The following is a 13,762-nucleotide window of genomic DNA, read 5'->3' on the forward strand; positions in this document are numbered from 1 at the left end:
TCCCCCAAAGCGTCATGCTGCTCCGCATATTTGCAAATATATTTACAATATATACATATATATTGCATGTGTATCTCATTGCCACCAAGACAAGTGCCTATCTACTCTTGGAGCCCAGCCTATGCGTTCTCTCTGTCTTGTCTTCTCTAACCACCCTCTCTCCCTCCTTAGAGAGCAGACTACTTTCTCTGATCTGCCTCAGTCTATCTTTGTCTATCTACCACACTTGTTTACATGTCTGTCTCTCTGCTAGACTGAAAACTCCTTCAGGGTGAAGGTGATGTCTTACCAGTTGTTACCCTCACTCCTGTGCCCAGGGCCTGCCATAAAACAGGCATTTTTATCCCTATGTGTGATTGATAAATGAACTCAGTGCCTCATTATCCTAATCAGCCGGAATGGAAAACTCAAGAAGCCACCTTTGACGGCTCCAGTTTCAGTCTTGGTTGCTCTGTCTGGGCAGCTCAGAGCAGCTTCCTGAGCCTTCCACCAGTTCAGAGAGCATCCAACCTGCTACAAAGTGTGCACTGTCATTTACTGAGCAGAAGCCAACAGTGATCCTGCTGATAGGGTGACCTTTGCCTCCTTGAGCCTCAATCCCACACCCTACAGACTGCACATCTTTAAAGGTCATGGTCATGGGTGGTCCTTATCAATCAAAGCATCAGTAGAGAGAAAAATCCCAGTCTGGGATATGGTGAGACATACTGGTTTCAAAACATTGCAGATCGTTAAATGAGTAATGTTAATGTGATCTCAGAATAGTAAACACACCCCCACATGGATAATGATATTAGTTGCATTATCTGGAAAGGAACAAAAAGGAACATTTGGCTGCTATGAAAGAGATGTCTATAAGGGTAATTCAGTTCAGTTAGGGCAGGAAAATTGCATTTTTTAACTATTTCCCCCCCACCCCAATGTGGGCACGCAATCCCAAATCAAATCTTTTCTCTGGGATGGGGTATGATTTGGGGAAAGGGAAGGAAAGGAGGGAGTGCACACTTACAGGAAGAAAACAAAGTCCTTCATTTTCTAAAACTGTCATTCACTCTGATTGGGAAAGAATTTCTCAAGAATTGTGAATGTCCTGCACAGGAAGTAACACTTCATCACACGGCTGATAATCAGCCTCGTGCTTGTCAGGGATTGGGTTTTCCCTTCTGTGGTGAGAGGATGGTCTCAGACAAGCTTGGACATCTTCCCCACTGACCTGATAGTCATTTAAACATACCTAGCACCTATCTCCCAAAATGTTTTAGCACATTGGTTCTATTGCATCAAATTCATATGGAAAACTCACAATGGCAGGTGGGGGTTGCCTGCAGTTTCAAAGGGTTTCCATGGAGCCAGACCAACACCCTTCCCCAAATAGCCTTTTCTAAACTAAGGCAGCTTGCATGGAGCCTGCACATGTATTGAGTTAAACAAAATGTACTTTCTTTCACCCTCCAGCTAAGTTGCCTATGCCCCTTCTCTTTCTGATACCCAATTCTTCCTCCCTGCAGAATTCAGCATCTTAAAGGACTTTTATCCTTAAAGACCCAGTCAGCTAATTCACTTTAGTTGTTGGCAACTCAATATGACTAATGTTTACATTTAGAAGAAGGATAAGTACTTTATCCAAATGAATGACTCTCTAATGGTGAAGTTTCTTACCTTATCATGGGAGCTGGTGGGACTTTCCAGTGCTTCTCAAGCCTACTGCACTGGTGACCACCAATGATGAGGATACATAAGCGTGACCTTCATGCCTGGGTCATACTTTATTCCCTAACAAGAGGCTGGTAGCTTTCTTCATGATTATCAAGTTGCCTTCATACAGTGCCTGTATTAGCTTTTTTTCAGAAACACTAAGCAGTGTAAGTTAAATCCCAAGTCTCCTTGCCCCATGCCCAAAGACCCTTAGCATATTGCCACTCTATCTTTGACAGAGAGGACATTGACTAAGAAGGGGTAGGGAAGTTGTCATCACATGAGCCCTTGGGTATGTCATTTTTAAGATGCAAGTCATATGGTAATCTTACAACGTATACATAAGGATACTCATGCATTTATTTACTTATTAATCATTTAATAAGCTCCACCTGCATGCCAGAAATTATTCCAGAGATGCACCAAAAATAAAAATGGGCCAAGTCCCTGCCCTGGTAGAGCTTAAAGCTGGAAATTGGTTTAAACTATTTCCGCCTGTCTCCAGAAAGCAGAACTGAGATAAATTGGTAGGAGTGCCAGGGAATCAGATTTCTGTTTCATATACTATATGACCAAATATGGAATGGTAGTGAGCTCCCCATCACTGGAGGGCTTTGGGAAGAAGCTGTATAATTACTTGATGCAGAGAGATTCATGCATGAAGCTGAAGCTGGACTAGATCCATTGCCTTCAATTTTTTCTTTTAGCATCAGGGATCTGCTTTCAAACTAAATTGCTTTAATATATTCAAAAGCAGAGTTACTGTGATTGTAGTGCCAAATATGGATCTAGAGGCCTCTCTGAATGCTCCTCTGTCCACTAAAGCCTAGATACCCATAGCTGCTGGATGAGATTATCATGGAGCTCCCGGCTTACCCTAGTATCATGGGGATCTATGAGCCTAAGCAGGGGAGCATAGGTTTCTCACCTCCTGCTTACTCACTTCCACCTTTTTTTCTGGGAATCTGGTGAAGACAGATAAAGTCAGAGATTCTGGAAATATAACAGGACGCTTAATGAATGCTGTCTGAGAATGTCAATATGAGCCAAAGACATTGTTTGAGGGGACCTGAAGATCACAGCGTGTCTCCTTCAGCTCCACAAAAGTGCACATTGCCTGGCATCCTGAACCTTGAAGAAAAGCCCACAGGTTCAAAAGGATGAAATGAGCCTTGTGGGAAGAGGGCAAAAGACCGGAGAGAGAGAAGGCACTCACAGGCTACTCCCTGAAAAGACTTAAGAACTTGTTTACACCATTCTCTGGTGGCCCCACACATCCTCTTTATCTTCTTACATGAGTCTTTCTTTCTAGCAATTGACCCTATCATCTCACCCAGAGGTACCAGGTATAATGACAGGATAGCAGTATTCTGCAATCTGGAGCAGGAAGTTGGAGAAGTGTTCTCCCTTCAGGCTTCATGCCTGGAAAGTCCCTTCCCCTTTGGGCATAGTGTGCTTGGAAAGGAAAGTCTCAGAACCCTCAGCAACTCAGAGTACCTGAAGCTGGCAGCTCTTCACTGCGTGGGACCGATGAAGGGAGGCAGGATGTGGGAGAGGGGATCCTGCAACATGGAGGAGAGCTTGAGGGGGCGCCTGGATGGGTCAGTTGGTGAAGTGTCTGGTTCATGGGTTCAAGCCCTGTGTAAGGTTCTGCACTGTCAGTTCAGAGCCTGCTTAGGATTCTCTCTCTCTCCCTCTCTCTTTCTCTCAACATTAATAAATACAGTTAAAAGAGAGAAAGAGTGTAAAGTTTTCCCAACCATATAACCACCACACAGAGGTTCAAATTTGCCCAATCATACATTTTTATCTTTCCAGCTAGAATTTTCCTGACAGTTCTAGAAAAGTTCATCAATACTGGACTCACCTTCTAGTTCACAATCTACAAAATTGTGAGCAAAAGTGAGTCAGGTGAGCTTTTCTTAAACCCATGATTTTTCAAAGTGTGTAACATACCTGAAACATGATGGCGGGGGGTAAGATGTTAATAGGTGTTAATAAAATTCTGAAGAGTACTACTTTGAGAAACTCTGGTTGAAACAAAACTAAGCAGGTTACAATGAAAGACACAGCATAGAGAATAGTCAGTGATACTGTAATAGTGTTGTAAGGTGACAGATAGTAGCTACTCCTGTGCTGAGCACAGCATAATGTATAGGGATGTTGAATCACTATATTATACACCTGGAACTAATGTACCATTGTGTATCAACCATACTTCAAAAAATTATGCAGATTCATTACTTTAGGAATTTTCAGACCCTTGAAGATGTAAATCGTGACTCTCCAGGAAGAGAATACAGTACACAGGATTTCCCAATATCGTTTGAACTCCAAATACTTTTTCTCACAGAGCAACTTAAAGCACTCCAGTTTCCTGAAACACATTTTGGAAAATGCTCTTATAAGCCAAACACTTAACCAATTATATGAATTTAGAGTTTTATTTTTCATTAAAGTAAGCCAGTATATCAAAGGACATCAGTGTCTTATCCACCATCTAGAGAGACAGAATAGCATATAGATGAATTGTTTATATAACTGAAGTTTCAAACACCAAAACCATTCAACGATTTTATATAAAAATCTTTCTAAACTGTACTACACACCATCTCTACTTTTGATTATTAAAAACAAAACAATATATTCTAAGCATAAAGGCAAATACATGCTTATTTTCTAAAGCTTATAAATTTGGGGGGAATAAGGCAAAATTACTCACAAATCCACAACTCTATTAACATTTGCTATAATTTTTCTCATCTTATTCTGCATAAAATGTATGGCCAAGTGTTTCTAAATATCACAATTCACTTAATGTTTTCTATATCATTAAGCATTCTTTGAAAATATGTTTTAATGGCCCTGTCTGTAACATAAATATGTCATCACTTCACCTCTACTTTCATTGGATGAATCAGCTGTTTTTATTATAAGAGTGGCATCTTTTTGCAGAAATCTTTGTCTCTATTTTTATTTCTCTTGAATAAATACCTGTATATGGAACTGATATGTCAAAATATATAAATATCTGTAGGCTCTTGATACATGCAGTCAAATTGCCTTCCAAAATATTTGTACCATTTATATATCTCCAGCAATTTATAAGAGTGTTAATTTACCACATCCTTACCAACATTAAATGTTATCATTTTTAAAACATCACTGTCAATTCGATAAACTAAAACTGCCATAACTCATTGACATTTTACTACCATTAAATCTAAACATTTTAATATACTAATTTGCCACTAATATTTTCTCATAAAATATGCCCATTTTTCTTATGTGGCCTTAATATTTTTCTCATTGTTTTGTGTGAATTCTGTTAAGATTACTGACTATACTATTTGTGACAAATAATTTTCACAACTTGCTGCTTACCTTTTAATTTGTTTACAATGTGCAAATAAATAATGTGGTTTAGTGTGTAAATATTAACATCTATTTATATGAAAATATTGCTCCTTTTTCTTTATTTCTTCCTTTGTTTTCCTGCTCAGAAAACCCTTCCTCATTCAGAAGTCAGTGAATATTCACTAGATTTCCTCTGGATGTTTTATGATTTCATGTTTAAATCCCTTTTAAAATATATGGTATAGGGATACCTGGGTGGCTCCGGTCATTTAAGCATCTGACTTCAGCTCAGGTCCTGATGGCACAGTTCGTGGGTTCAAGCCCTGCTTTGGGCTCTGTGCTGACAGCTCAGAGCCTGGAGCCTGCTTCAAATTCTGGGTCTCCCTCTCGCTCTCTCTGTCCCTCCCCCACTCATACTCTGTCCCTCTCTCTCTCTCTCTTTAAAAAATAAGTAAATATTAAAAAAATTTTAATGTGGTATGCTGCTTGATTTTTAAACATTTTCTTAACTACTCAGGGTCACAATTTTGAACAGTGTTTAAAGTTTTGTGCCATAAAACAGAATACCCCAAGGAGTCACTAACGTAGCTAGACAGAATTTTCTGCATTCTCTGTGACTTCAGACTCCTGCGATTTCCTGGTTTTGTGACTGATTTTCGGTTTTAATCTCTTCTTTTGACATTAGGCTCCCAGCTCTCATTTCTGATTGCAGACAGTTCTCTGTCACTCACAGTGCTCCCTGCTTTTAACAGCTCACTCACCAAATAACCATATTTGTATTTCTATGGACTAATGATGTATAGAGTTGATCCTGGGTGTGGAAGTCAGAATAATGTCCCTCCCAAAAGATGTTTTGGTCTCGATCCCTAGAATCCCTGGACATGTTATGTCACATGGAAAGGGGAAATTCAGGTTGCTGATCAGCTGACCTTGAGCTGGAATGTGGAAATCATTCTGGACTATGAGCTGGCCCCAAAATAATCACAAAGTTCCTTGTAAGTGAAAGAGAGAAGCACGAGTGGTGGAGTGACTGGATATGAGGAAGACTCAACCAATCACTGCTGGCTTTGAAGATGGAAAGTGGCTGCAAACCAAGGAATTCAGGCAGCTGGAAGCTAGAAGCTGGAAAAGCAAAGTAAATGAAGTCTCTCCAAGAGCCCCCACAAAGGAATACAGCCCTCCTGGCATCTTGATTTTAGCCTAGTGAGACCCATTTTGAACTTCTTATCTCCAAAATTGTACAACAATACAATTATACTGTTTTAAACTACTAAGTTGGGGGGATTTGTTACAGAAGCAACAGGCAGCTAACATACCGCCTGCAAGTCTACATGGACTGTAGCACATGGCCTCAGTGACTGCTGTTTTGCTTGCTCTGAGGTTTTATTTCCTCCACTACCCTTCCCAGTTATTTCCATGGTTGCTGGAACTCTAACCTACATCTAGATCAGAGACTAAGTGGGGCATCATTATTTTACAAGAATTGGCTTTGACAAATTAAGTTGCAAACACTGGGTCAAAGGATGAAGTGGAAGGGAGCTAGAAGAGACAAACTGTTTAACAGGTTTTACAGACAAATCACAAAGTGGACCTTCTGCCCAATTTGGAAGAAAGAACATCTATGAGGCCATGACCCCTGGCTTGGGTGGGAGCATCACCATTTAATCAATGCCTGTACTTGGTCAGATAACCATCACTGTCTGTAGATAAATTCCCCTCTGTGTAAAAGACTGAGTAGTTCAGGGTGTGAGACACATGATATCCACTCAGGAGAAAGAGTCTTTGGGGAGTAGATTGAGGATTAAATGGATTTTGTGTGACCAAGAGCCTTAGGTCCAGAGTGATAGAGCATGAAGTAGCCCAATAAAACTCAGATAGTCCTCAAGAACAGTACGTAAGTATGAATAAGGGAGAATCAGGCCAGTTAGGGGTCAGCACTGGGCAGAAGGAATCTGCCTCTAAAATGCATCAGGACATTTGCCCAGTGAACTAAGTGGAACCTGCACTTAGGTAATTCATTGTGATGAACTTTGAAATGGAATCTGAAGAGTATGTGTTCTTTATCCCTGTATGTTCATTATCTTTAATATCTACCATAGTGTCCTACATATCATAAGTGCTCAATAAATGCTTGTTATAAGAATGAACAAACAAATGATTTAGTAACTCTGTCATCTTTAAATCCCATCCTGAGTCTAGTAACACAAATCTACTACTACTCCTTGATAAAAGTTTCCAGGCTTATCATTAAAGACTCATTCATGCAGCCTTAGTTCAAGCTGACTTGGGAAGCTAAAAGAGCAATAAGGAAATATTTTATTAATATATTAGAATTCTTTTTTTTCTAAGGGAGAAAAAAATACTGGCTTCCTCTTTTTCTTTTTTTCAGAAAAGAAAGCAAAATGATTCAAGATAAAGATGGAATAATAATGATAGCTTAATGTCACAATTTCATAAGTAGTTTTTTTTTTATGTTTACTTATTTTTGAGAGACAGAGACAGAGTGTGAGCAGGGGAGGGCAGAGAGGGAAGGAGACACAGAATCTGAAGTAAGGTCCAGGCTCTGAGTTGTCAGCACACAGCCTGACGTGAGGCTCGAACTCACGAACCGTGAGATCATGACCTGAGCCAAAGTCAGCCGCCTAACCGACTGAGCCACCCAGGCTCCCCCATAAGTAGTTTTAGGACGGAATGCATGCATGGCATTTAGAGAGCAGTGTCTGGTATCGACGACTCCGTAGATGCTGGCTATTCATAAGATCCTTCAAAATTTTTACATGTTCTTCAATGATTAAAAAATAATACCTGGAGAAATAATAACTTAAAATAATAACTTATAACAAGACCAAAGAATATATGGGTTTGTTATCTTATGAGAAAAGAAAGTAGAAATGGATGATGACAAGATAATCTTTACGTATGTAGACGAGCATATGCGACATGCAGTTAGGAAAATGAAAGCACAGATTTAAATATATTTTCTTGGCTGTGTTCACTACTTAAAAGGATCACATAGTGAACCCCCTGCTAAAGTAAAGAATACTTCTTCAAGGTTTTATCACTACTATAATTTTAACACATTGATTTTTATATAGAGGGTCTCATTCAAATAGGGGACACTAGGATAAATGAAGCAGATAAAGAGTTTCACTCCAGGTCTAAAAACATGAGCAAAAAGATAAAAGGTAACACAGAGATCAGATACACTGGGCAATGTCAGTTAAGCCACGTCTTTAGGTGAATAAAATTTACTTTCAAAGTACTTGGCTATGGCATGTAAAGAGTCATAGGGAATTGACAGTCACCTTAGACCCAAATGTAAGAAAAGGTCAACTCATCTGAAAAACAAAATAAAATTAAAAAACATAAAGCAATTTAAAAAACAAAACAACATCCCCACTAATTAGGAACCTTGACTCCACATTTGCTGTTATGGAGGAGGGGAGCGATCACGTGCATTTACTGTAATCAAGGAAGTGATAAGATGGGTAGTGGGCCTGAGATTGCCTGTGTAGACTAACTGAATGATCAACATTTAGTATGAATGACTGTGTAGCTTTTGCCTTTCTTGATTACTGAAGAAAGGTGGTAAATGTACAGCTCCGAGACCACTCTACTAGTTATTCCAACACTTTTTTTTCCAACAACCTGCCCTCCAAACTTCCTAGATATGTGATAATCTGAGCTCTTGTTCTTGATTAAAAATTTTTTTTTATATTTGAGAGAGAGAGAGAGAAACAGAGTGCTAGTGGGAGAGGGGCAGAGAGAGGGAGAGACACAGAGTCCAAAGCAAGATTTGGATTTTTGGGGCCATTAGCACAGAACCTGATGCAGAGCTCAAACTCACAAACTATGAGATCATGACATGAGCTGAAGTTGGATGCTTAACCAACCAAGCCACCCAGACTTCCCAAAATAATTTTAAATTCTTATTTTATTTTTGTCAACTTGATTCCTATTTGTTTCAAGTTTATTTATTTTGAGAAGAGGGGGAGGGAGAGAGATAAAGAGAGAGAGAATCCCAAGCAGGCTCCCACTGTAAGCACAGAGCCCAAGGCAAGACTTGAATCCACAAACCATGAGATCATGACCTGAGCCAAAGTCAGATGCTAAACTGACTGAGCCACCCAGACACCCCCCTGGGTCCTTGTTCTTGATGGAAAAGCAGTGTTGGACCTAAGTGAGGCCCAAGTTGATTTTACTACTGATGAGCACCATTTTCCAGCTCACAACCAAGAAGACAGTAGGTTCTTCTGTTTCTCAAAAAAAAAAAAAAAAAATACATCCAAACCTTTTGAAATAAGGCTACTAATCACTGGCCATTAGTGTGGGCCCACTGACAAAGAGTTATGCCATTGTACTTTGTTATGGGTAGGGCTTCTCATGTGTGGAGTAAGAAGAGCAGCACAGACATTGTGTTACTTGATTTCAGCAAAACTTTGGACAAGATCTCTCATAATGTCCTTATAAAGCTGTGGACTGTAGAACAGCTGATGGAATCTTCTTACAGTGGCCAAAGAACACTGACTGATGGGCTGGCCAGGAGGAAGTCTCTTAGTGCTTTAAGGCGATTAGACCTTGGCCTGTCCCAGGACTTGTATCAAAGTTGTTGGATGAGACTGTGTTAGATTACCCAGCATACTCACAACGATTTAGAAAATTCATAGTTCATGATTCTGATGCCAGCTGGGAAAAGGAAACAGAAGGTCTCTGAGGTGCATTTATTTGGGCCCGAGGAAGGCATTGTACAAACCTGGATGTACATCAGCAATACTTGAAGCCATGTTGAAAAATACAGACATTCAGGCCTTTCCCCAGATCCACTTACCTAGGAGTTCAAAGGGTAAAGTCCTGGCTTTTTATTTTAACTGCCTGGGTGATCTACAGTCAGCCCAACATCCATATTTAGAATGATTGCACTGGTTGGATTTAGTCAAGAGCTTTTCCAAGATCATAATAGACCTGGTGGTCTAGAGATCTTCATGGGCTTCCATACTATGAGAAAACCTTTCCCTACACTCTGGCTCAACCCAACCTTGACCTTTCCTCATGGGGGCTGAGGAGGGCAGGGGAGAAGGGAACCCAGTGCTTGACAAAGAGAACACTGGCTTTGATGTCAGCCACATTTGAAGTCAAGCCTCGCTTCTATGACCTATAGCCTATCAACCATGCAAGGGGGGGTCTGGGCCTCCACTACGTATGTAAGTGGTCAACTGATGCCAGCTATACTATTAAGAGACTGTTAGCAAACTGTCCAGTGCTGTGGATCTTGAGTCTATAGTTTTACCAGAACATGCCTTTTATACAATTCTGCCCAGAGAAGGAAAGAAGCCATCATATACTAACCATCCACTGTGTGCTACCCACCAGGTCCCTCACAGACCTAATCTCATTTCCTTTGTCACCCAAACCCTGGTTTTTGCACATGAGGAATCTGAGACGTTAAATGACTTCCCCCAAGTCACTCAGCTAGAAAGGGACAGATAGACATCAAGAATTTGGCTAATAAACTTGCACTGAGGATTCCCCCTCGCACTTTTAAAATGGTTAATATAAGGAGTGGAGAAAGCTTTGCCCTTTAAAAAAATCTAAAAAGAGACATTTTGAAACTGCGAGGGAGGGGGGAAGTCACACCACCTACACTCCCCATTACCTGAATACTCAGCGATTAGCCAGAGGAAAAGCCCTACAAATAGACAGTCATTGCTCGCTCTCTTTCTCTTCTTCACACAAACACACAGACACACAGACACGCACACACACCTGGCCACCTTATTTAAAATTACAACACCTCCCCAATTACAGTCTTATTCCTTTCCTGTTTTATTTTTCCTCTTACTACTTAATCATTATCTCACAAACTATCATTTAGGTTATTTATCTTGTTTCTTATGACTCATCCCCCCCTAGAATGTTTACTCCTTGAGGGAAAGAATCTGTATCCATTTTCTTTATTTCAATATACACATTGCCTAGAACAGTGTGAACATTAACATCAATAAATATGTGTGGCATGAATAGAAAAAATCTAGACGTGTATCAACCATAAATATTGAAAGTATTTATAATCCCTTTAAGCAACTGCATATTCTGGTTTTTCTATTATGTATTATTTGTATAATAAGAATCTTTAAAAATGTAACCTCATCATTTGTATAATAAGAATCATTTAAAAATGTAACCAGGTTATTACTGATCTAAAGCTGCAGTGAGAGGGAAAGTAAGACTGGAGGGCAAACATGCTGGAACGCGCTTTCCACCCATTCTCACTCTACATGGTGCTCTGCTGTATCATCCTCTTTGAACTGAATCACCAGGCTCCCTTGATCTTTGGCTTCCATTTGGGAAAAGAATGAGGTTGGGCTATTTGTGGCCCCCACACTCAGGCTGCTGCCCACAGGCTAGGTCCCTTTACCCAGGGTCAGTGTCTGTTGGGCACATTCTGGGTGCCCTCCTCCCTCAGCTTCTGGAATTCCTCTTGCTCTTGCCTGCTCAGGCCTGTGAGGGTACCAACTCTCCATCTCTGTGTGACCTGGGGGCTCCACTTCCTTTGCTGGTCTTCTTAACTCCACCCATACCTTTTAAATAGTCCCTTTGTTAACTTTTCTTAAATTACCTCATTGGTTATGCAGACAATTTCTCACTGGATTTTTAACTAACTGAGTCCAAAATGTGCTTACAGTTGGGAGAGCCTAGTTCTAATGCCTAGTCTCATCACCGGCTTGCTCAAGGCCAAAGTCTCAAGCTTCTTTGGACTCAAGTCATCTGAAAACTAAGAAGATTGGGCAAAAGACCACTAATATTCTGTGATTTCAAGAAACCCTTGGCTCAGAGAACAAAGTAGTTACTTCTCCATTAGCTAAAAAATGTTAATTTGACCAGATTCTGGAAAGGGCCCAGTTTTCCAGGAACTGATCAACAAATTTTGTAGCTAGTCTTCTGATAATGAATTTGAGCTTGGCCATAATGCAGCCCTCACTTTACCTACAGATCAGTAATTTCCTGTAAAATGGGAATATCATATAGGTAATGCATATTTACAATAGAAAAATCAGAATTTGTAGCTATTAATGAGATAATTACTTTTAACATTAACAATTGATAACTTTCTAGATTCTTTTCCTCTTTTTTCATCTTTTTTAAATGTTTGTTTATTTATTTTTGAGGGCAGGAGAGAGAGAGAATCCCAAGCAGGCTCCGGGGTGTCAGTGCAGAGCCCCACCCAGACTCCATCTCACCAACAGTGTGATTACAATGTGAGCCAAAATCGAGCGACAGATGCTTAGCCAACTGAGCCACCTGGGTGTCCTGAGATTCTTTTCTGTTCACACATTGATTTCACAAATATCTGAGTGCCAGTGTGTGCCTGTCTATTCTAGGTATGTGGATGTAGGAATCGTGTTGTATATCAGGGAGTAAGTACTTTTCTTGCTAAACCAGGACTCTGGACGCCACCTTGATTCTTCACTTTGGCCAAGGATCATACTTGAAGAATTATGTAACCACTGCTCTTTGAGCAGTGTGTACACAGGACACCTGAGTTCCTGGAAGAGTGAATACTTTTGTCCATGAGGACCAACCAAACATTTCTGCCATTTGACTTGGCCACTCTGTCTCAGACACAGCTTCCGGCAAGGAGGCTGTGTCTCTGTCGTCCACCCAAAAATGTCAACAATAAAAATAGGCAGGGAATAAAGAGCCCCTTCCAGGAAGTGGGAATTGTTTAGCCAGATAACAGTGGAGGTTTTGTAGTCCTGTCTTGGAAAGTCAGAGCAGATTCAAAGCAGTGCATTCCTTCATCTGGTGTGACTGGAAAAATGGATCTGCCCAAGCAGACACGGTGGTGGTTAGAGAGGCCACACATACAGGACAGAGCGGTCTGACTCCTCCCTTCGTTGCATCTCTCCCCATCTCCACACCAGCAAGGGAAAGTTCTTTTTGGTTTTGAAAAATGCTGCACCGACATTATGCTCTGAGAAGCATTAATATCAGCAAGAAATGGATGTTTATATCTTACGCCTCTTTTGACAAATATCAAAATCTCCCTTCTTGAGGGAGGGCAGAAAAGATCCAGCATAGTCGTCCTAGGATGAAATCAGGAAGGATCCTCACCTCATCTTTGACCATTCAAGGCTTCCTGAAAAGGCAAATACATATGCTGTTGGAGAAGCATCTGTCACATGGTAATGGTTTGTGAAATTTTGTGGATAAATTAATGATTATAGACATGACTTTTAATATTTTCTATTTAGCAATATTTAACATTTATCAAACAATATTTTGAATTTATAAGGTACAAACAAAATGGGACAGTAAAAGGAGAAAAATAAGAAGGGGGTGCCAGAGTCCAGTGATTCAGACTGCATAGACCACAGAATACCCTGCTCTGTTTTGCACCAGATTCATCTATAAAATGGGATAATAGTACCTGTCCTGTACAGTTGTGTTAAATGAATTAGTGTATCTAAAATGCTTATAGTAAGGCCTGACATATGGTTAACTGTCAGTAAATGTTGTTACTACTCTCCTCTCCTCCTTTTCCCCCACCTCCTTCTCTACATTCAGAGAGTTTTCCTAATCTGCCCCTAGGAATTCTGTCTTCTTCTGGTAATTAACTGTGCTTGGGTACCTTTCCATATTTTACAAGATATACTGATAATGTTTCACAGAACCTACTTTAGAGACATCTGAAATTTTTAAATAAGCTCGA

The 13,762-nt window shown here is 40.3% G+C and overlaps 1 long non-coding RNA gene across 3 annotated transcripts in view; it reads right to left on the bottom strand.

Moving 5' to 3' along the window:
- Window positions 1-1,731, bottom strand: part of LOC115272222 — a 38,843-nt gene extending 37,112 nt beyond the window's left edge. For all 3 annotated transcript variants that reach the window (XR_003900308.1, XR_003900312.1, XR_003900307.1), the window contains exon 1: window positions 1,660-1,731. This is a non-coding gene — a long non-coding RNA (uncharacterized LOC115272222). The remainder of the gene's footprint in view (window positions 1-1,659) is intronic.
- Window positions 1,732-13,762: the final 12,031 nt, after the last annotated feature.

The sequence above is a fragment of the Suricata suricatta genome, chromosome 2 (genome assembly GCF_006229205.1).
Source record: "Suricata suricatta isolate VVHF042 chromosome 2, meerkat_22Aug2017_6uvM2_HiC, whole genome shotgun sequence".
Taxonomy (NCBI): domain Eukaryota; kingdom Metazoa; phylum Chordata; class Mammalia; order Carnivora; family Herpestidae; genus Suricata; species Suricata suricatta.